We start from the raw sequence: 23,081 nt of genomic DNA, 5'->3' as shown, positions 1-23,081 counted from the left end.
TAGATACATTTTTGGATATTAAGGGAATCAAGGGATATGGGGATAGTGCAGGACAGTAGAGTTGAGGCAGAATATTAGCCGTGATGTCATTGAGTGGCGTAGCATGCTCGAGCGGCCGAATGGCCTAATCCAGCTCTTAATTCTTATGTTCTTATGTCTAAAACAACAACTAGTTCAGATCAAACTATAATACAAATATGGCTAATGATTAGAGGTGCTGTCATATTTATTGACTAGTTATAATCAAGCCCCTTGGTAACCACTTAGTTCCATTAGCTAGCCATCCACCAAGTAATGTCCCATCTCTTCCTTTTATGCTCCTACTCTAGAGAAGGTCGGGTTCACTCAGGTAAGTACGGATGAGGCAGCACTTTCGGCCCATCGAGATGATCAATCCATTGGGACCCACAATCCCATCACTGCCTCTAACTGCTCCTTGAACGATTCAACAGTCTCCGTCTGCCCCGACCCAGAAAATGATTTCAGGAATCAGTCAACACAAGTGTGAAGAACTGACTCATGGTCGAAGCTATGACCCTTTATCTCTCTGTACCATGAAAACTGCTTAAGGTATACCTTGTTCACCACACCTCGTACCTTACCTTCGTCTACAGGGCCCACACTCTTCGAGGCGACCTGAGAAGTATGTAAAATAATGAAGGCCATGGACAGGGTGTCGATGATATAGATTAGTTGAGTTTGAGAGATTGGGGGGAATCAGGGGATAACCAGTTAAATTAAACAACAGTAGGTATAGGCTGGATGCTGGGCGTTCCCAGAGAGTAGTGACCATCTTGATTGCATTACCAGTTTGTGCGGTGTGTGCTGACTCTCTGCTCATTTTCAACAGGGATCTGAACTTGTCTTGGCTGGGTCAGAGATCGTCTCATATCAAATATAAACAGTTTAACAGTTAACGTGATCTACTGGACTGGTATCGATCGCCTGAGGGGGTCGGAGAGGATTTTTTCCCCTGATTGGCCCTGTTTCTTCCTAGTATTTTGCCGCTCCCAGGAGATCACATTGAGGTCGTGACCATCCTCAAAAAAGGGGACGAGTCCGACTGTGGTAACAACAGAGGAATCTCCCTGCTGTCGGCCACAGGGAAAGTCACTGTAAGAATCCTCCTCATTCATATCTTACCTGTGGCTGAAGAGCTCCTCCCACAGTTGCATTGCGGATGCGGTCCACTAAGGGTACAACACACACATCATCACTGCAGTGCAATTACAAGAGAAATTCAGGCAACAGCACCAACCCTTGTATATGGCCTTCTTTGACCTCATAAAGGCCTTTGACACTTTCAACCATGAGGAACTATGGAGTCTCCTCCTCTGTTTTGGCTGCCCTTAAAACATTTTCACCATCCTCCATCTGCTCCACAATGACATGCAAGCCTTGATCATGACCAATGGATCCACCACAGACCCAATCCACTTCTGGACTGGAGTCAAGCAAGGCCGTATTATCGCACCAACGCTCTTTTCGATCTTCCTTGCTTCAATGCCACATTTCACCCTTACCAACTCCCCACCGGAATGGAGCTAACTTATAGAACAGATGGGAATCTGTTCAAACTCCACTGTCTCCAGGCGAGATCCAAGGCCGTCCCATCCTCTGTCATTGAACTACAGTAAACAGATGATGCTTGTGTCTGTGCACACTTGGAGGTCGAAATCCAAGCCATCTTGAATACCTTCACCGAGGCGTATGAGAACGTGGGCCTTACGCTAAACATCCATAAGACAAAAACCCTCTAGCAACCTGATCCCGCCAGCTCTGCCCCCCGATTATCAAAAGCCATGACAAGGCCTTGGGCAACGTGGATCTTCTTTAATACCTCGGGAGCCTACTGTCAGCAAGAGCATACATTGGCACCGAGGTCCAACACTGCCTTCAGTATGCCAGTGCAGCCTTCGGTCGCCTGAGGAAGAGAGAGTTTGAAGAATAGGACATCAAATCCGCCACCAAGCTCATGGTCTACAGAGTAGTAGTGATACCCATATATGGCTCAGAAACGTGGACTATATAGAGCAGACACCTTGAATCGCTGGAGAAGTACCCACAGCGCTGCTTCCGTAAGATCCTGCAAATGCACTGGCAAGACAGATGCACGGACGTCAGAGTTCACACTCCGGCCAACACCCCAGCATTGAAGCATTGACCACGCTCGACCAGCTCCGTTGGATGGGCCACATCATCTGCATGCCCGACACTAGATGCCCAAAGCAAACGCTCTATGCGGAACTTCGACACAGCAAGCTAGCTGCAGATGGACAGAGGAAATGCTTCAAGGATACCCTCAAAGCTTCCTTGACAAAACATAACATCCCCACCGACACCTGGGAATCCCTGGCCCATGACCACCCAAAGTGGAGGCAGATCATCCGGGAGGTCGCTGAGCATCTCGAGTCCCATCGCCGAGAACAAGTAGAAACCAAGCGTAGGTAGCGGAAGGAGCGTGAATCAACACAGGCTCCCCGACCACACTTTCGTTCAACCACTGCTTGCCCCACCTGTGAAAGAGACTGTAGGTCCCGCATTGAGCTCCTCAGTCCCCCGCGAACTCACTTTTAGAGTGGAAGCAAGTCATCCTCGACTCCGAGGGTCTGCCTATGATGATGATGATGACATTGAGGTCGAAAGACCTGAGGCTACAAGGGTGTTCGAGCAGGATTGATGGTCCAGCTGGTCTTTTCCTCGGCCGGCATGTTCTTGTAGCATCTCTAAATTTTTAACAACATGAAATTTCTCTGTGCTTTCCTCGTGGTCGAGTTCTCTGAATCTGGATCGCGTCCAAGTGGTTTCTTTCTACCCCGTTCCCAGGCGTGGATGCCACGTTTGCACATGAGCGACCAGAAGTCAGGTCAATGCCCGGGATCAGTCCTGAATGGAGCAGCTCACAGCTGCAGTATTAGGGCCTGAAACGTCACGTTATTTGGTTGCTGCTCCACAGTACTCAGTGTACGCGCTCTCCTCAGTCACATCACCATTCAATAAATGCTCGCTGTTTGACCGTCCAAGATCAGTTTTATATTCTATGCTTATCAAAGGAAGACTTGCATTGACGGAGCGCGTTGGACGAGCTCAGGACATCCTAAAGAGCTTTACAGTCAATTAATTAATTTTGAGCTGCGTCCCTGACAGAGTGCAGGAAATGTGGCAGCCAATTTGCGTAAGCATATTCGCACAATGTGATAATGATCAGAGAATCTGTTTTAATACTGTTGCTGAAGACACGGAGGCAGAACTCAACTGCTGTTCTTCACAATAGTTCCATGGGATCTTTAACTCCACCCAAGAGGTCAGAGGGAACATCGATTTAACTTCCCTGCGGACAGTCTCCCGTACACTAGATAGTGTTTTGAAGTGCTGGAGTTGGAATTGAAACGACATTTTACTGCATTAAAATCGCTATTTCGAACACAGTGCCACGGCTGCGAACATCACTGTGTAATTGTAAACTATTGATTAATTCCACATGGTACCCAGGAGCACTCTGAAAGCCGTACATCCTGACCTTTTAGAAACAAATGGATATAGGGCGTGAGAAATTACTGCATATTAAAATAGGATTAAAAGATCACGTGGAACTCGGTGCAGTAAATGTGAGCTGCCATGTTTGTAAATGATGTGATATCTATTACTCTGTGAAAGAAGATCTGGGTGAAGTGGAAGATTGAGGGATTGGGGGTGCGGGGGGATATCCATATGACCCTTAAAGCAGATCCTCAACTGGAAATGGCCATTATTATTTCATGGATTACTGGGATTTACGGAACGGCTATTGTCTATAAAAGTACAATTGTATACACAGATGTGCAATATAAAAGTAATTCTGTGCATAACATTAATAGATCACAGTTTGAGAACTGAATGCCGTTTTGGGTTCCACACATTTGGAAGGCTATTGCAGCGATAGCATGGAGTAATTTGATGGAGATATATAATATTATTTAAAAAAATGATTGTACTGTGCAAATAGATGGGATTTTCCATTTTTTTCAAGAGCCTCCAACGATAGGACACAGATATTAGATTTAATGCTCGGAATTCAGACAGATAGGGTTGATGGGGATAGTGCTGTTGATGCTATCTATCTGGATAGTCAAAAGGCGCTTGATAAAGTACTCTAGAATAGACTTGCGAGCAATGTTGAAGCCCATGGGATTAAAGAGGCTGTGGCAGTGGCGGTGGGGATAAGAAATGGGATATGGGACAGAAATCAGTGATTAGTGGTGAAAGCTTTTATTGAGACTGGAGGGAAGTATGCAATGGTGCCCCCTATGGTTTGGTGTTGGGATCACTGCTATTTTTTACACATAAAATATATATATATATATATATATATATATATATAAGTGATGGCAGGATATCAATGTTCGCAGCTGATATGGAACTCTATCAAATCTAGAGTGAGGAGGTTTGTAATATATTTAAGTAGGTCATAGACGGACTGCTAAAATGGACAGACACGCAGAAGTTACATTTAACATGGAAAAGTGTGAAGTGATTTCTTTTGCTGTTAAGAATGTGAAGAGGCAATATAAACTAAATGGTACAACTAACTTAAAGGGGGTGAAGAAAGAGAGCAACCTGAGGGTTTATGTACACAAGGCTTTGAAGGTGACAGGACAAATTGAGAAGTCTGTTAAAAAGACATACTGGATCCATTGCTTTATAAAGAGGGTCACAGAGTACAAAAGCAAGGAAGTTATGCTAATCTCTTGTAAAACACTGACTAGGACCCTGGAGTATTGTGGCCAGTTCTGGCGCCCACATTTTAGGGACCATGCGAAGATTTTAGAGTGGGTGCAATGGAGATTTACAAGAATGGTACCAGAGATGAATTAATTCAGTTATGTAGAGATACTAGGAAAACTGGTACAGAGTAGGTTCAGGTGAGATATTAATCGAGGTGCTCAAAATCGTGAGGCGATTCTAATGAATAAATAAGGAGAAACTGTTCCCAGTAGCAGAAATGTCATCAACATGAGGATACAGCTTTAAGATAATTGGCAGAAGAACCAGAGGCAAAAGGAGTACATATTTGTTTCTACAGCATTGTGTTATAATCTAAAATGAAATGGTTGAAAGAGTGGTGGAAGCAGATTCAATTATATATTTCAAAAAAACTGGATACATACTTGAATAGAGCATTCTCCAGAGCAAATGGGGATAGAACAGGGTAGTGGAATTGGATGTATTGCTGTTCCAAAGAGCCTGCACAGGAATAATGGGCTCTCTGTCTGTGCTGTATCGTTCTATGATTCAATGCAACTTTTTTACAAAGTTGTGAGGCTGTGGAATTCTCGATCCGATTAAGGGACCAAAATTGTCCCTTATTTGCACTCCATTAGCGCTACCGGAGGTGCTAGCAGGGCACAAGCGCATTATCAATTGGGGGAGGGGTGCATGTGCCTGCCGGGAAATTGCCCCGGAGTTTTAGGGCGTGCTGTCCCGGCAGCACAATGCCCTGTGATTAGCGCCCCAGGCAGTCATCCATAAGTGATGTTAACTGATCTGTGAAATGGCCCTGCAAAAGGATTCAGTTGTATAAAACTCTTAGCAGTGGTTCAGGAATAAGCCCTAACTGCATCTTCTCATGGTAACTTTGATGAGCAGTAACTGGCAACATTTGAGAATAAATTTGAAAATGTCAATGTTGAAGAATAGATTATAGTTGATTGAAGTAAAGTGAGCTAAAGTGATATGGGTTCTGAGTGGGCACATGGAATTATAAATACTGCTCATGGATGAGTTGTACAGAATGGTGGGGCCTATTCCATGTTGAAATTATTATGTAATTCTGAATTAGGACCCATTGTTTTTTGGGGGAGGCATTGTTTGCTCACTTTGAATTAGCACTTTGGTTCTCTCAAAATTTATTTGGATTTGAGCTATCATAGGAAACAAACCAAACAAAATGCTCAAGGAGTTTAGGAAGCACTAAATAGAGGGAACAATAAACATAGATAAAAGGAAACTGGAATAACAATAATCACAGGGAAAGTGAAATAGTATACATAGGAAGGAAGATAATAGGAAACAGGAAACTTAGGAAATATTAAATATCGAAAACAAGTAATGTAGGAAACAGGACACTACGGTAACATTAAACACTGGAAATAAGAAACGAAATAAGCAATAAACATAGTTAACTGGAAATAGCCGAACAGGAAACGAAGTAATCAGTAAACAGAGAAAAACATACATGAAACATAGGAAAGGAGAAACGAAGAAAGGGCAAAGTAAACATAGGAAACAGGAGACAGAGTAAACAGGATCCAGAGGAACAGGAGTAGGCCATTCAAACTTTCGAGTGTGTTCCCCATTCAGTGGCATCGTGGTTAATCTGCAAACAACTCCATTTAACCACCTTTTCCCAATATCACTCAATACACTCACCACAACAAGTTTATCGATGTCACTCTTGAAAACTATTGGATCTTGGAAATGATTGTAACTCGGAAGTGATGAGAGAGAAAAGCGAACAACATTTTCCCCCAGAAGGGTTAAAAGTCGCAGTGATTATGTATAAATGGATTTCATAGAAGGAGCGAGGTTGGCGAGGAGCCTTGTGGGTTGGAGTATGGAAGTATTAAAGGCATTTAAGAGGTTTTCAGTGAGAACGGGCTGAAATAGTTGTAATGTAAAGTTGCAATAGAATAACTACCAGTAATGGTACAGTAGAGTCAGGAACAATGGTAGAGAGTTACCACCAGTACCGTTAGAGTAGAAAAATAATTTTGGCAGTTAACTAAGGTGTAAGTTCAAAAATACATTCAGTGCTCAAAATTGTTAATCTCTGCCATTTCACTTCAGTGCCCTGCACCAATGGAAAAGCAATTCAATTGGGTCTTTTTTTATTGCAATTCAATAAAACTACTCGAAATTACTGTTGCTGACAATACGCCAACATTATAAGTGCTAAGTTTTGCATTACTGGTGCCTGCCTCATTAGTGACATTACTGTTACAAACTCTATACTAATATTAAAGATGATGTCCCTACTCTAAAATTACCACTGATGATCTTAGTCCAATACAACAGATATTACTCTTCTCTAATATTACTTGAGGCGATCCCTTTTCAAACATTACTGGTAATAACTCTATTCTAGCATTACTTGTGGTTAACCCTATTCTAACATTATTGGTGGTGAATTACTCCAACATTATTGATGGTGGCACAACTCTAACATAGCTGGCGATGACTCTATTCTAATATTACTGGTGATGAATCTACTCTAACATTATTGGTGGTGACCCTTCTCTAATATTACTAGTGGTGATCCTACTCTGATTACCGGCAGTGACCCAATTATAACATTACTGGTGGTGATACTACTCTAACATCATTGGTGCTGACCCTACTCGAACATTACTTACGGTGTCCCAACACTAATGTTATGGATAGTGTGCTGAAAATAACATTACATGTCGTGACACTACTTCAACTATGCTGAAGCTACTCTAACATTACCGGTGATGACGACATTCTAACATTACTGGTGGTGATCAATATAGTAATGGTGTTGGCATTCAGTTATGTTAAGGGCCGTGGTGTCCGGCTGTCTCTGCGATGCATAAGATATGCATCACAAACTCAGCTCAGAGTTGAATACAACATCAAGGTGGAAGCAACCTGACTCAACATGAGATCCTGAATGTGTATCAGAACATGAATGTTGAGAACGACTTGCTGCCGGCTGGGACACTGGTTGCGGAGCAGGATGGAGTGAGTGCCGAGGGACTGGACTGTGGGGATGGACCAAAGCAGATGATTCCTCGGGATGTCTGCAAAATTTGTATCATCACCATCTGCAGTAAGGTCATCAGCTATATAGTGGGAAAACAGAATAAACAACAGACATGTTACAGTGTAATTACCACTAGTACTGTTAGAATAATGTCAACATCAATAATGTTACATATCGAAATTACTTGAGCATTTGGTAGAAAAAAATGAAAGCAGAGTATTTCTAAATGCTTAGCAATTGAAAAATGTTGGTATTCAGAGGGACCAATATGACCTTGTAAACGAATCACTGGAAAGTTAACCTTTAGGTATAGCAAGTAATTAAGAAAGAAAATGGTATGCAGGCCTTTATTACAAAGGGATTTGAGTATAAGAGTAATGACGTCTTACTGCAATTATATAGAAATGGTGAGATCACCACCAGTCATGTTAGAGTAGTGTCACCACCAGAAATGATGGAATAGCGTCACCTTAAGTAATATTACGATAGGATCGCCACAAATAATGTGAGAGCAGGATCACCACGAGTAATGTTCGAGAAATGTCAATACCAATAATGTTAGAATAGGAGCACCATCATTAATGTTTTTGTACAATCACCATCATTAAGGTTGGAGTAGGGTCACCAACGTTCATTTAGGGTCACAACCAGTAAGGTTAGAGCAGTATCACCAACCGTAAAGTTAGAGTAGAGTCCCGACCAATAAGATTGGAGTAGTATCACCAACAGTTATGTTACATAAGGCTCACCAGCAGTAATATTGTAGTACATTCTCTCCCAGTAATGTAACAGTAGACTCACCACCAGTAAGGTTGGAGTAGGGTCAACATAGAAAATAGGTGCAGGTGTAGACCATTCTGCCCTTCGAGTCTGCACCGCCATTCAATAAGATCATGGCTGATCATTCCCTCAGTACCCCTTTCCTGCTTTCTCTCCATACCCCTTGATCCTCTTAGCCATAAGGGCCATATCTAACTCCCTCTTGAATATATCCAATGAACTGGCATCAACAACTCTCTGCAGCAGGGAATTCCATAGGTTAACAACTCTCTGAGTGAAGAAATTTCTCCTCATCTCAGTCCTAAATGGCCTACCCCTTCTCCTAAGACTATGTCCCCTGGTTCTGGGCTTCCCCAACATCGGGAAAATTCTTCCCGCATCTAACCTGTCGAGTCCTGTCAGAATCTTATACGTTTCTATGAGGTCCCCTCTCATCCTTCTCATCTCAGGTGAAGAAAGACCCAGTTGATCCAGTCTCTCCTCATATGACAGTCCAGCAATCCCTGGAATCAGTCTGGTGAACCTTCGCTGCACTTCTTCAACAGCAAGAACGTCCTTCTCAGATTAGGAAATCAAAACTGAAAACAATATTCCAGGTGAGGCCTCACTAAGGCCCTGTACAACTGCAGTAAGACCTCCCTGCTCCTATTCTCAAATGTCCTAGCTATGAAGGCCAACATACCATTTGCCTTCTTCACCGCCTGCTGTACCTGCATGCCCACTTTCAGTGACTGATGAACCATGACACCCAGGTCTCGTTGCAACTCCCCTTTTCCTAATCTGCCGCCATTTAGATAATATTCTGCCTTCGAGATTTGCCCCCAAAATGGATAACCTCACATTTATCCACATTATACTGCATCTGCCATGCATTTTCCCACTCACCTAACCTGTCCAAGTCAACCTGCAGCCTCTGAGCGTCCTCCTCACAGCTCACACCGCCAACCAGTTTAGTGTCATCTGCAAACCTGGAGATATTACACTCAATTCCTTCATCTAAATCGTTAATGTATATTGTAAAGAGATTCGGTCCCAGCACTGAGCTCTGCGGCACTCCACTAGTCACTGCCTAGCATTCTGAAAAGGACCCGTTTATCCTGACTCTCTGGTTCCTGTCTGCCAACCAGTTCTCTATCCACGTCAGTACATTACCCCCAATATCATGAGCTTTGATTTTGCACACCAATCTCTTGTGCGGGAACTTGTCAAAAGCCTTTTGAAAGTCCAAATACACCACATCCACTGGTTCTCCCTTGTCCACTCTACTCGTTACATCCTCAAAAAATTCCAGAAGATTCGTCAAGCATGATTTCCCCTTCATAAATCCATGCTGACTTGGTCAGATAAGAACATAAGAACATAAGAATTAGGAACAGGAGTAGGCCATCTAGTCCCTCGAGCCTGCTCCGCCATTCAATAAGATCATGGCTGATCTGGTCGTGGACTCAGCTCCACTTACCCGCCCTCTCCCTGTAACCCTTAATTCCCTTATTGCTTAAAAATCTATCTATCTTTGACTTGAAAACATTCAATGAGCTAGCCTCAACTGCTTCCTTGGGCAGAGAATTTCACAGATTCACAACCCTCTGGGAGAAGAAATTCTTTCTCAACTCGGTTTTAAATTGGCTCCTCTGTATTTTGAGGCTGTGCCCCCTAGTTCTAGTCTCCCCCACCAATGGAAACAACCTCTCTGCCTCTATCTTGTCTATCCCTTTCATGATTTTAAATGTTTCTATAAGATCACCCCTCATCCTTCTGAACTCCAAGGAGTAAAGACCCAGTCTACTCAATCTATCATCATAAGGTAACCCCCTCATTTCTCGAATCAGCCTAGTGAATCGTCTCTGTACTCCTTCCAAAGCTAGTATATCCTTCCTTAAGTAAGGTGACCAAAACTGCACGCAGTACTCCAGGTGTGGCCTTACCAATATCTTATACAGTTGCAGCAACACCTCCCTGCTTTTGTACTCCATCCCTTTCGCAATGAAGGACAACATTCCATTTGCCTTCCTGATTACCTGCTGCACCTGCAAACTAACCTTTTGGGATTCATGCACAAGGACCCCCAGGTCCCTCTGCACCACAGCATGTTGTAATTTCTCCCCATTCAAATAATATTCCCTTTTACTATTTTTTTTCCCCAAGGTGGATGACCTCACACTTTCCGACATTGTATTCCATCTGCCAAACCTTAGCCCACTCGCTTAACCTATCCAAATCTCCTTGCAGCCTCTCTGAGTCCTCTACACAACCCGCTTGCCCACTAATCTTAGTGTCATCTGCAAATTTTGTTGCACTACACTCTGTCCCCTCTTCCAGGTCATCTATGTATATTGTAAACAGTTGTGGTCCCAGTACCGATCCCTGTGGCACACCACTAACCACTGATTTCCAACAGGAAAAGGACCCATTTATCCCGACTCTCTGTTTTCTGTTCGCCAGCCAATTCTCTATCCATGCTAATACATTTCCTCTGACTCTGCGTACCTTTATCTTCTGCAGTAACCTTTTGTGTGGCACCTTATCGAATGCCTTTTGGAAATCTAAATACACCACATCCATCGGTACACCTCTATCCACCATGCTCGTTATATCCTCAAAGAATTCCAGTAAGTTAGTTAAACATGATTTCCCTTTCATGAATCCATGCTGCGTCTGCTTGATTGCACTATTCCTATCCAGATGTCCCGCTATTTCTTCCTAAATGATAGTTTCAAGCATTTTCCCCATTACAGATGTTAAACTAACCGGCCTATAGTTACCTGCCTTTTGCCTGCCCCCTTTTTTAAACAGAGGCGTTACATTAGCTGCTCTCCAATCCGCTGGTATCTCCCCAGAGCCCAGAGAATTTTGGTAGATTATAACAAATGCATCTGCTATAACTTCCGCCATCTCTTTTAATATCCTGGGATGCATTTCATCAGGACCAGGGGACTTGTCTACCTTCAGTCCCATTAGTCTGTCCAGCACTACCTCCCTAGTGATAGTGATCATCTCAAGGTCCTCTCTTCCCACGTTCCTATGACCAGCAATTTTTGGCATGGTTTTTGTGTCTTCCACTGTGAAGACGGAAGCAAAATAATTGTTTAAGGTCTCAGCCATTTCCACATTTCCCATTATTAAATCCCCCTTTTCATCTTCTAAGGGACCAACATTTACTTTAGTCACTCTTTTCCGTTTTATATATCTGTAAAAGCTTTTACTATCTGTTTTTATGTTTTGCACAAGTTTACCTTCGTAATCTATCTTCCATTTCTTTATTGCTTTTTTAGTCATTCTTTGCTGTTGCTTAAAATTTTCCCAATCCTCTAGCTTCCCACTAACCTTGGCCACCTTATACGCATTGGTCTTTGATTTGATACTTTCCTTTATTTCCTTGGTTATCCACGGCTGGTTATCTCTTCTGTTGCCGCCCTTCTTTTTCACTGGAATATATTTTTGTTGCGCATTATGAAAGAGCTCCTTAAAAATCCTCCACTGTTACTCAATTGTGCCACTGTTTAGTCCTTGTTTCCAGTCTACTTTAGTCAACTCTGCCCTCATCCCACTGTAGTCCCCTTTGTTTAAGCATAGTACGCTCGTTTCTGACACAACTTCCTCATCCTCAACCTGTATTACAAATTCAACCATATTGTGATCACTCATTCCGAGAGGATCTTTTACGAGGAGATCGTTTATTTTTCCTGTCTCGTTACACAGGACCAGATCCAAAATGGCTTGCTCCCTTGTAGGCTCTGTTACATACTGTTCTAAGAAACAATCCCGTATGCATTCTATGAATTCCTCCTCCAGGCTACCCCCTGCGATTTGATTTGACCAATCGATATGTAGGTTAAAATCCCCCATAACTACTGCCGTTCCTTTTTCACATGCCTCCATTCTTCCCTTGATTATTGCCCGCCCCACCATGAAGTTATTATTTGGGGGCCTATAAACTATGCCAACCAGTGACTTTTTCCCCTTACTATCTCTAATCTCCACCCACAATGATTCAACATTTTGTTCATTGGAGCCAATATCATCCCTCACAACTGCCCTGATATCATCCTTTATTAACAGAGCTACTCCACCTCCTTTCCCTTCTTGCCTATCTTTCTGAATCGTCAGATACCGCTGTATGTTTAATTCCCAGTCTTGGCCACCTTGCAACCATGATTCTGTAATGGCCACCAAATCATACCCATTTGTAATGATTTGTGCCGTCAACTCATTTACTTTATTTCTAATGCTGCGTGCATTTAGGTAGAGTGTTTTCATCCTAGTTTTTAAACCATGATTTTTAGTTTTTAACCCCTCCTGCAGCCCTTTTATATTCAGTGGCCCTTTTTGTTTCTTGCCTTTGGTTTCTCTGCCCTCCACTTTTAATCATCTCTTTTCTGTCTTTTGTTTTTGTCTCCTTTTTGTTTCCCTCTGTCTCCCTGTATTGGTTCCCATCCCCCTGCCATATTAGTTTAACTCCTCACCAACAGCACTAGCAAACACTCCCCCTAGGACATTGGTTCCGTTCCTGCCCAAGTGCAGACCGTCCGGTTTGTACTGGTCCCACCTCCCCCAGAACCTGTTCCAATGCCCCACGAATTTGAATCCCTCCCTGCTGCACCACTGCTCAAGCCACGTATTCATCTGTGCTATCCTGCGATTCCTACTCTGACTAGCACGTGGCACTGGTAGCAATCCCGAGATTACTACTTTTGAGGTCCTACTTTTTAATTTAACTCCTAGCTCCTTAAATTCGTCTCGTAGGACCTTATCCCTTTTTTTTACCTATGTCATTGGTACCAATGTGCACCACGACAACTGGCTGTACTCCCTCCCTTTTCAGAATGTCCTGCACTTGCTCAGAGACATCCTTGACCCTTGCACCAGGGAGGCAACATACCATCCTGGAGTATCGATTGCAGCCGCAGAAACGCCTATCTATTCCCCTTATGATTGAATCCCCTATCACTATCGCTCTCCCACTCTTTTTTATGCCCTCCTGTACAACAGAGCCTGCCACGGTGCCATGAACTTGGCTGCTGTTGCTCTCCCCTAATGAGTCATCTCCCTCAACAGCACTCAAAACAGTATCTGTTTTGCAGGGGGATGACCAGATGGGACCCCTGCACTACCTTCTTTGTACTACTCTTCCTGCTGGTCTTCCATTCCCTAGCTGGCTGTGGATCCTTCTCATGCGGTAACACCAACTCACTACACGTGCCACTTATGTCATTCTCAGCATCGTGGATGCTCCAGAGTGAATCCACCCTCAGCTCCAATTCTGCAACGCGGTGATACACTTCTTACACACGTAGTCGTCAGGGACACCGGAAGCGTCCCTGAGTTCCCACATGGCACAGGAGGAGCATATCACGTGACCGAGCTCTCCTGCCATGCCTTAACCCTTAGATATCCTTAAATTGGTAATAACAATGTTACAGTTTACTTACTGATATAAAAATAAAAAGAAAAGCTACTCGCCAATCACCAGCCAATCACTTACCCCATTGGCTGTGATGTCACCTTTTGATTCCTTTCTACTTCTTTTTTGCTTTCTCTCCCGCTGTAGCTGCACCGGTCGCCTTTATAGGCCGCTCCGACACTGCTCCAACCTCTCACCAACTGCCGCTGACTCTCGAGCTCCCGCTGGGCCTTTTATAGGCCGTTCCGACGCTGCTCCCTCCTCTCACCAACTGCCGCTGACTCTCGAGCTCCCGCTGGGCCTTTTATAGGCCGCTCCGACGCTGCTCCCACCTGTCACTGCTTTCCAAATGCGCTGCTATTTCATCCTTAATGATTGATCCCAACATTTTCCCCACTACTGATGTCAGGCTAACCGGTTTCTATAATTACCCATTTTCTCTCTCCCTCCTTTTTTAAACAGCGGTGTTACATTAGTCACCCTCCAATCCATAGGAACTGATCCAGAGTCGATAGACTGTTGGAATATGATCACTAATGCATCCACTATTTCTAGGGCCACTTCCTTAAGTACTCTGGGATGCAGATTATCAGGCCCCGGGGATTTATCGGCCTTCAATCCCATCAATTTCCCTAACACAATTTCCCACCTAATAAGGATAACCTTCAATTCATCCTTCTCACTAAACCCACTGTACCCTAGTACATTCGGAAGGTTATTTATGTCTTCCTTTGTGAAGATAGAACCGAAGTATTTGTTCAATTGGTCTGCCATTTCTTTGTTCCCCATTATAAATTCACCTGAATCCGATTGCAAGGGACCTACGTTTGCCTTCACTAACCTTTTTCTCTTCACATAGTTATAGAAGCTCTTGCAGTCAGTTTTTATGTTCCCTGCAAGCTTCCTCTCGAACTCTATATTTTCTCCCTCTTAATAAAACCCTTAGTCCTCCTCTGTTGAATTCTAAATTTCTCCCAGTCCTCAGGTTTGTTACTTTTTCTAGCCAATTTATAAGACTCTTCCTTGGCTTCAACACTATCCTTAATTTCCGTTGTTAGCCATGGTTGAGCCACCTTCTCCATTTTATTTTTACTCCAGACAGGAATGTACAATTGCTGAAGTTCATCCATGTGATCTTTAAATTTTTACCATTGCTTATCCACCGTCAACCCTTTAATTTTAATTTGCCAGTCCATTCTAGCCAATTCACGCCTCATACTGTTCAAGTTACCTTTCCTTAAGTTTAGGGCCGTAGTTTCAGAATTAACTGTGACACTCTCCATCTTAGTAAAGAATTCTACCATATTATGGTCACTCTTCCCCAAGGGACCTCGTACAACAAGATTGCTAATTAGTCGCTTCTCATTACACATCACCCAGTCTCGGATGGCCAGCTCTCTAGTTGGTTCCTCGACATATTGGTCTGGAAAACCATCCCTAATACACTCCAGGAATTCCTTCTCCATCGCATTGCTACCAGTTTGGTTAGCCCAATCTATATCTAGATTAAAGTCGCCCATGATAACTGCTGTACCTTTATTGCACACATCCCTTATTTCTTGTTTGATGCTGTCCCCAACCTCACTACTACTGTTTGGTGGTCTGTACACAACTCCCACTAATGTTTTCTGCCCTTTGGGATTCCGCAGCTCCACCTATACTGATTATGCAGGCTAATGTCCCTCCTTACTATTGCATTAATTACCTCTTTAACCAGCAACGCCACACCGCCTTCTTTTCCTCTCTACCTATCCTTCCTAAATATTGAATAGCCCTGGATGTTGAGTTCCCAGCCTTGATCACCTGGAGCCATGTCTCCGTGATGCCAATTACATCATATCTATTAACTGCTGTCTGTTATTACTACACTCGATCCTGTCTCAGTTATTACTGCACAAGACCCTGTCTCAGTTATTACTAAACTCGACCCTGTCTCAGTTATTACTACACTGGACCCTGTCTCAGTTTTTACTACACTAGACCCTGTCTCAGTTATTACTACACTGGACTCTGTCTCAGTTATTACTACACTAGACCCTATCTCAGTTATTACTACACTGTTCCCTGTCTCAGTAATTACTGCACTAGAACCTGTCTCAGTTAATTATGCATCAGACCCTGCTCAGTTTTTACTACACTAGGCCCTGTCTCATTTATTACTAATCTAGACCAGTCTCAGTTATTACTACACTAGATCATGTCTCAGTTGTTACTACTCTTGACCCTCTCTCAGTTATTACTACACCAGACGCAGTCTCAGTTAATACTACACTAGGCCCTGACACAGTTATTACTAATCTAGACCCTGTCTCAGTTATTACTACACTAGACCCTTTCTAAGTTATTACTACACTAGACCCTTTCTCCATTATTTCTGCACTAGATGCTGTCTCAGTTATTACTGCACTGGACCCTGACTCAGTTATCACTGCACTAGACGCTGGCTTAGTTATTATTACACTATACGCTGTCTCAGTTATTACTACACTAGACACTGTCTCAGTTATTACTACACAGGACTCTGTCTCAGTTATTTCGACACTAGACCCTGTCGCAGTTATTACTACACTAGACACTGTCTCAATTATTACTACTCTAGACCCTGTCTCAGTTATTAATACACCATGCCCAGTCTCAGTTAATACTACACTAGGCCATGACTCAGTTATTAGTAAAGAAGCCCTGTCTCAGTCAATATTGTACTAGATCCTATCTCAGTTATTTCTACACGAGTGCCATTCACAATTATTACTACACTAGACCCTGTCTCAGTTATTACTGCACTAGATCCTGTCTCAGTTATTACTACACTAGACCCTGTCTCAGTTATTAATGCACTAAACACTGTCTCCATTATTACTACACTAGACACTGTCTCACTTATTACTACACTAGACCCTTCTTCATTTATTACTGCACTAGACCCTGTCTCAGTTATTAATGCACTAAACACTGTCTCAGTTATTACTACATAGGACCCTGTCTCAGTTATTACTACACTAGACCCTGTCTCAGTTATTATTGTACTAGACCCTGTCACAGTTATTACTGCACTAGACCCTATCTCAGTTATTATTGCACTAGACCCTGTCTCAGTTATGACTGCACTAGACCCTGTCTAAATTATTACTGCACTAGACCCTGTCTCAATTATTACAGCACTAGACCCTGTCTCTGTTATTAACACACGGGACACTGTCTCAGTTATTACGATACTAGACCCTGTCTCAGTTATTACTGTACTGGACCCTGTCTTAGTTATTACTGCCCTATAAACTGACTGAGTTATTACTGTACGAGACCCTGTCTCAGTTATTACTACACTAGACCCTGTCTCGGTTATTACTATGCGAGACCCTGTCTCAGTTATTACTGCACTAGATCATGTCTCAGTTATTACTACACTAGACCCTGTCTCAGTTATTAATGCACTAAACACTGTCTCCGTTATTATTACACGAGACACTGTCTCACTTATTACTACACTAGACCCTGTTTCATTTAATACTACACTAGACCCTGTCTCAGTTATTAATACACTCGACCCTGACTCAGGTATTACTGCACTAGACTCTGTCTCAGTTATTACTACACTAGACCCTGTCTCAGTTATTACTACACTGGACCCTGTCTCAGTTATTACGGCACTAGACCCTGTCTCAGCTTTACTACACCAGGCCCTTTGTCAGTTATTACTAATCTAGACCCAGTCTCAGTTATTACTACACTAGACCCTGACTCAGTTATTACTACACTAGACCCTGTCTCAGTCATTACTACACTAGACCGAGTCTCAGTTAATACTACACTAGACCCTGACTCAGCTATTACTACACTAGACCCTCTCTCAGTTATTACTACACTAGACCCTGTCTCAGTTATTACAACACTAGACACTGTCCCATTTATTACTACACTAGACCCTGTCTCAGTTATTACTACACTAGAGCCTGTCTCAGTTATTGCTACACGAGACACTGTCTCAGTTATTGCTACACTGAACCCTGCCTCAGTTATTACTGCAGTAGACCCTTTCTCAGTTATTAATATGCTAGACGCTGTCTCAGTTATTACTGCACTAGACCCTGTCTCAGTTATTACTACACTAGACCCTGTCTCAGTTATTACTACACCAGACCTTGTCTCAGTTATTACTACACTAGACCCTGTCTCAGTTAGTACTGCTCTAGACCCTGTCTCAGTTATTGCTGCACAAGACCCTGTCTCAATTATTACTGCACTAGACCCTATCTCAGTTATTACTACACTGTACCCTGTCTCAGTTATTACTACACTAGACCCTGTCTCAGTTATTACTGCACTGGGCCCTGTTTCAATTATTACTACACGAGATCCTGTCTCAGTCATTACTACACCAGACCCTGTCTTAGTTATTACTGCCCTATACCCTGACTCAGTTATTACTGTACGAGACCCTGTCTCAGTTATTACTACACTAGACCCTGGCTCGGTTGTAACTACGCAAGACCCTGACTCACTTATTACTCCATTAGACACTGTCTCAGTTATTACTGCACTGGAACCTCTCTCATTTATTACTACACCAGAGCCTGTCTAATTTATTACGACACGAGACCTGTCTCAGTTGTTACGACACTAGACCCTGTCACATTTATTACTGCACTCGACCCTGTCTCAGTTATTACTGCACTGGACACTGTCTCAGTTATGCCTGAACTAGAGCCTATCTCAGTTATTACTGCACCAGACGCTGTCTCAATTATTACTGCACTCGACCCTGTCTCAGTTATTACTGCATTAGACACTGTCTCAGTTATTACTACACCGGACCCTGTCTCAGTTATTACTATACTTGACCTTGTCTCAGTTATTACTGCACTGGACCCTGTCTCAGTCATTACTGCACTAGACACCATCTCAGTTATTACTACACTAGACCCTGTCTCAGTTTTTACTGCACTAGACACTGTCTCGGTTATTACTAATCTAGATCCAGTCTCAGTTATTACTACATGAGACCGAGTGTCGAGGAAATTTAGCTTAAATTAACTCAGGCGGAGACTTTCAGAATTGCGCTTTGAGAGAATTTTATTTCTAAAACTAACGAGATATCTCGGAGAGCCCGCTTAGTCCACACCAAGGCAGAACTCTGAATTTTACAGGCAACTTCGCTCTATCTTTATACAGTTGAAACAGGAATTTTATCTGCAACTCGCCACACATAAACATTATTCATACATTCCGTGAGTACAAAGGTCATTGTATCTATGAGCATTATTCATACGAAACTGTGAGTACAAAGTTCATCCCGGTAGGCACACTTTATCTGTTTCTTGCACAGTTTCCCTCTGTCCCTATGCTGATAAGCAAGGTATCTGGAAACTCATGCAAAGACCAGACAGTCATGTATATATAACATTCTGTTCTTTGAGGCTGATAAGTTTTGGTAATTTTCTCTAGCTCCGTGAATTCTACAGAATCAGCAAAAGCGAACTTAACACTTCCTTTAACCTAGGACATGGATTGTTTTCTTCTACACCGAGTCTCAGTTAATACTACAGTAGACCCTGACTCAGTTATTACTACACTAGACCCTGTCTCAGTTATTACTACACTAGACCCTGTCTCAGTTATTACAACATGAGACCCTGTCTCATTTATTACTGCACAAGACTCTGTCACAGTTATTACTGCACTAGACCATGTCTCAGTTATTCCTACACTAGACCCTGCCGCAATTATTACTGCACTAGACCCTGTCTCAGTTATTCCTACACTAGACCCTGTCTCGGTTATTACTATACTAGACCCTGTCTCAGTTATTCCTGCACTAGACCATGGCTCAGTTATTATTACACTAGACCCTGTCTCAGTTATTACTGTCCTAGACCTGACTCAGTTATTAGTGGACGAGACCCTGCCTCAGTTATTACTACAGTAGACCCTGTCTCAGTTATTACGATGCTAGACCCTGACTCAGTTAATAATCCACTAGACCCTGTCTCAATTATTACTGCACTAGAACCTGTCTCAATTAATACTTCATGAGACCCTGATTCATTTATTACTACACTAGAACCCTGTCTCAGTTGTTACTGCACTGGACCCTGTCTCAATTTTTACTACAATAGGCCCTTTCTCAGTTATTACTAATCTAGACCCAGTCTCAGTTATTACTACACAAGACACGGTCTCAATTATTACTACTCTAGACCATGTCCCAATTATTACTACACCAGACCCAGTCTCAGTTATGACTGTACCAGATCCTATCTCAGTTATTACTACACGAGAGCCTTTCTCAGTTATTACTACACTAGACACTGTCTCTCTTGTTACAACACGGGACCCTGTCTCATTTATTACTACACTAGGCCCTGTCTCAGTTATTACTGCACTCGACCCTGTCTCAGTTATTACTGCACTGGACACTGTCTCAGTTATGCCTGAACTAGAGCCTATCTCAGTTATTACTGCACCAGACGCTGTCTCAATTATTACTGCACTCGACCCTGTCTCAGTTATTACTGCATTAGACACTGTCTCAGTTATTACTACACCGGACCGTGTCTCAGTTATTACTATACTTGACCTTGTCTCAGTTATTACTGCACTGGACCCTGTCTCAGTCATTACTGCACTAGATACCATCTCAGTTATTACTACACTAGACCCTGTCTCAGTTTTTACTGCACTAGACACTGTCTCGGTTATTACTAATCTAGACCCAGTCTCAGTTATTACTACATGAGACCGAGTGTCGAGGAAATTTAGCTTAAATTAACTCAGGCGGAGACTTTCAGAATTGCGCTTTGAGAGAATTTTATTTCTAAAACTAACGAGATATCTCGGAGAGCCCGCTTAGTCCACACCAAGGCAGAACTCTGAATTTTACAGGCAACTTCGCTCTATCTTTATACAGTTGAAACAGGAATTTTATCTGCAACTCGCCACACATAAACATTATTCATACATTCCGTGAGTACAAAGGTCATTGTATCTATGAGCATTATTCATACGAAACTGTGAGTACAAAGTTCACCCCGGTAGGCACACTTTATCTGTTTCTTGCACAGTTTCTCTCTGTCCCTATGCTGATAAGCAAGGTATCTGGAAACTCATGCAAAGACCAGACAGTCATGTATATATAACATTCTGTTCTTTGAGGCTGATAAGTTTCGGTAAACACCAGATAGTCATGTATATACAACATTCTGTTCATTGAGGCTGATAAGTTTTGGTAATTTTCTCTAGCTCCGTGAATTCTACAGAATCGGCAAAAGCGAACTTAACACTTCCTTTAACCTAGGACATGGATTGTTTTCTTCTACAACTCCCTCCTTGTTGATCTTTTCCAGATCAACACGGTTTCATATTCTTTTCATGTTTAAAAGGGGGTTCATACCCTTCAGGGTAGGGTCGCATTTCAAGACATTTTTCCTCGTCGTAATCATCTATATTTTCTTCGATGCGATTTAACCTTTCTTTTATGAACACACTTTTTCTTTCCACGCGGGATACTAGGTCCATTACTTGACCAATTAATTTTTTCAATTTCATCCACATTGCACAAATGATTATCAACAACGCAAGCATAACTGCACCCAAGATTACTATGGGGTGTATGGCCAGTTTCAATACGGCTGAGGCCCTGGGGGACCATCCGTAAAACACATCCCACCAGTGGTGTACTGTTAAGGAGGTGACTTCATCTGCGATTCTTACTAGTTGTCCCTTCCTGTAAGCCATTTCGATTTTGAATTGGTGGATGTCTCTGCCTCGTTTAGACAGAGCTTCCTCAATTTGCTTGTCATTACGTATCAAATTGTGCAGTCTGGTCAAATTAATTATAGGGGGTAGGGGGTCAATCCTATGCACAGACAGGTATTTTTCTACATTTTGCCACTGCCCAAAGGTATAAGTTCTTTTTTCTTCAGGGTCATGCAAGGTGTATACTCCTCTCACGCATGTATTAATGGGGGGCCTATATAGAATTCCATGCAGATAGACAGATTTGCTTCCTGTCGCACAGATTTCATTCGGTCCAATTTCTGCAATCTCAATGTCATTTGTTGGCTTTAATTCCCATTTACATACTCCAATGGAGTGCTGCAGTGAGCATGGTTCGTATATGGCGGTCTGATAGGGACATACCATTCCGAATGGCCATCTAGCACATCCCCTCTGGTGATGTGTCATATTAAGAAGCTTATCCCTTTTTTCCAGCAACCTTTCCCATGTGTTAGCATGGAAGGATAATATTTTCCTTTCTAACTCGGCTCTTAATAGCTGTCTGATCATTTCTTTAAACAGGCAATGGGTGTACTTGTTTACTCCCTGTTGTTCTTTCATTAGGTTCTCTATTTCCTTCTCTATCCCTTCATTCTGTTCCCAGGTCATTTCATTTATGACGTAACCTAATATCTGTAATTGCTGTAATCCTTCATCCCAGGCATTTCTGATCTTTATATCTTCCCCTACCAGTCCTCCGATGACCTGGATTTTATTTTGTAGGGCCTCAATATCCATAGTGTTTAATGCTCCTATTCCTGCTCCCACTCCGCCTAACACAGTCCCTAACACATCCCGTTTCTTTCTTTGGGGTCTTTCTTTTTCAAAAGATACCTTAACACTGGTTGTGTGGTAATTATCTTCTTTCTTTGGGGGATGTTTAATTCGTATTGTTAGATTTAATACACCTGGGGATCTTACCACTGGGATGCAAGTGGTCAGTATCCTTTTTAGATGTCCCGGGTCCCGGTCTTCTGGGTGGCCGGATTCTTTTACTGACCATTTTACCACGAATGGGTCTCCTCCATTCACCGGGGTGTTATTCATGCACAACATCCGCTGCCCATCCACCATACTTGTAAATGAATAATGGAGGAAGTCTTTTCTCTCGTCCGGCCCTCCTATGTACCCCCATCTCTTGTTTTTCCCTGTGCTCCGGGTACACTTCATCCACACATCGGCCTGGTATTCTATGAACAACTGATACCCTTTCCCCAATATAAACTGGAATTCCCCTTTTTCTTCCTTCATTCCACATGCCTCACATCATGCCGTAAAATTCCTTACTTTACAACTTTGGCCTACTGGGCATATAAAATTGCCTTGCTGCCTTGCACTATTACTTCTTTCCCATACCATATTTCC

The 23,081-nt window shown here is 42.7% G+C and overlaps 1 long non-coding RNA gene across 1 annotated transcript in view; it reads left to right on the top strand.

Annotated features, from left to right (window-relative positions):
- The window catches only part of LOC139232625 (uncharacterized), a 973,018-nt gene that overhangs the window by 469,695 nt on the left and 480,242 nt on the right, over positions 1–23,081 (top strand). The gene's annotated exons all lie outside the window — the stretch shown is intronic.

Source organism: Pristiophorus japonicus, chromosome 20 (assembly GCF_044704955.1).
Source record: "Pristiophorus japonicus isolate sPriJap1 chromosome 20, sPriJap1.hap1, whole genome shotgun sequence".
NCBI classification, from domain to species: domain Eukaryota; kingdom Metazoa; phylum Chordata; class Chondrichthyes; family Pristiophoridae; genus Pristiophorus; species Pristiophorus japonicus.
The sequence above is the reverse complement of the archived record's forward strand: the minus strand, read 5'-3'. Positions and strand labels throughout refer to the sequence as shown.